The sequence below is a fragment of the Hetaerina americana genome, unplaced genomic scaffold (genome assembly GCF_022747635.1).
Source record: "Hetaerina americana unplaced genomic scaffold, ioHetAmer1.1.p SCAF_397, whole genome shotgun sequence".
Taxonomy (NCBI): Eukaryota; Metazoa; Arthropoda; class Insecta; order Odonata; family Calopterygidae; genus Hetaerina; species Hetaerina americana.
Window position 1 is genome coordinate 61,072 of NW_027286982.1, and position 2,154 is coordinate 63,225.

A 2,154-nucleotide genomic window follows, 5' to 3' on the forward strand; every position below is an offset into this window, starting at 1 on the left:
GTGAGGTCAGCGGAGTGAAAAAAAACCCACTCCACTATCCGATCTTGCTTAATGCAACCTCCTCCTCTAACTTCCTAGTTTTAGCACGTAGCATGATGCTCTACAGAAGCGTTCCTGTATATAAACCCTCAGCTTTGAGTCTCCATCATTCAACACCTGGCAGAGATCTACTACCGTCGCTATTATCCGCTCTCCTCTGATCATCGCCGCTCATTGCCGAATTGCCGAATTGCACCATATTCCAGTCTTGTCACCACTCCTGCACCAAAAATCATAATCATGGAGGCTACTACTTCTGCTTCTGGGTAATTATGACTTAGAGATAATTACCATTATTTTAAATGTTATTTGAATATGGTTGAGGAGGGGTCTTAAATATATATATTTATCATATTAAAATTTTCAGAATTTCCATCATCATTAGGAAACTACACCCGTTTGCAAGTACCCCTATGCCATGCTATGAATGCCCTGCTGGATATGATATTAGTGCTGTCCAGTGGGATATAATTCCTAAGCGGGGGCGGGCTTTAATACCTTGCGGATTCTCCCTTGAAATCCCCAAAGGATTTTACGGGAGACTCGCATCCCGCTCTAGTCTTTCGCTGAGGTATGGGATAGAAGTTGGGGCGGGTGTAATTGATCCTGATTATAGGGGGGAAATTAAGGTTCTCCTCTATAACCATAGTGATGAGGATTTTTTGGTGAGAAGAGGAGCTAGAATATGTCAAATCATCCTTGAAAGAATCGCTACAGATGTTTCATTTGTAGTGTCTGATGACGTTACCTCTGATAGTAACCGAGGACAGGGTGGTTTTGGCAGTTCTAATCACCCTCCAGTTAATTGATGTGAGTAACGATTAATATATATATATATAAACATATGATTTATTGTATACAAAGTTTTCGTTTTTACCTTTGTAGGATGGAGTCCACCCCCTCAACCACGACGCTTAACAGCACCCCCACTGTCAGCGTCACCACCTCCACCTCAACGTCACCCGAAGCGTTGACCTCTTCATCAACTTCTGTGGTAGCTTTTTTAACTGGTTATATCAAATTTTAATAATGCTCGAAGTGTAATTAATATCTACTGACGGTACCTATTTTTATTCTGGCAGGCTAGCATCCGGGAAAGATTCTTTCGGTTGCAGGAGGAGGGGTCATTTCTGAAGAAGGAGGATTTGGAGGAGGAAACCCGCTACCGGGTGGAGAAGGTGGAGATGATGACCACCCGATTCGGGGAGGGGGTGGTGGCGACAATCTTTTTTCGGGGGAGGGAGAAGAAACTTTTTCTCCCCCGAATGTTTACAATGACGGTGGGGGAGGTTATGATTTATAATTATAGCCAAGAAAAGTTTTTTATATGTAAAAAAAATAATCAAATAAAAATTATTTGAAACAAAATGTTCGTTTTAATATATATGAATTTCCACAATTTTGTATCCCTATTCCTTAGAGAAAACATTATATATTTGGTCCACCTATTTGGTATATCAAAGTTTTAGAAATTGGGAATGTTATACCCTTATGTCTGGTATCGTACAGAATTTTAAAAATGGTACCTCAATTAGGGATTTTTCCATACCCTTAGTTTTCCAAGGGTAAACACTTATAATTTTACGGGTAATTCAATGCGGAATAGATAACTAAATTTTCCCTGATAAACTTTCAAATTTAAACCTTATTTTTATCTAGAGGGTTTTTTGTAAACGCCACCGCCTAATTCTTATCCTTTCTTTTAGGAATAGTGACCTACCTATTTGGTATATCAAACTTTTAGAAATTGGGAATAGTAAACACTTATGCTCCGTATCATATAGCATTTTGAAAAGGGTACTTCAGTCGGAGATTTTACTATACCCTTATTACCCTAGGGTGAACCCTAATATTTTTACGATTAATTCCACGCGGAATCGGTAGCCAGCTGTTTTCTGATAAACATTCAAATTTAAATCATATTTTTATCTCTTCAAACAACGGAGTTATTGAGCATAATTCCCGAAAATTTCGGCTTTTTTGGCCATAGGGCCAAAACCACTGGTCCGATCGGTCTGAAAGTTCTGGAAAATACTCAGTACGATAGTACTGAGTACCCCCACGGTGCTCAACCCGCTAAGGGGTACATAGGGGGTGTCCTTTCGACAATGATAT

General features: G+C 39.6%; 1 long non-coding RNA gene across 1 annotated transcript; it reads left to right on the forward strand.

Annotated features, from left to right (window-relative positions):
* The first annotated feature begins 805 nt into the window (after positions 1–805).
* LOC139691758 (uncharacterized) lies at positions 806–1,392 on the forward strand. The gene is made up of 3 exons (XR_011701682.1): positions 806–849; positions 925–1,033; positions 1,122–1,392. It is a non-coding gene; the product is annotated as an uncharacterized lncRNA (long non-coding RNA).
* The last annotated feature ends 762 nt before the right edge of the window (positions 1,393–2,154 follow it).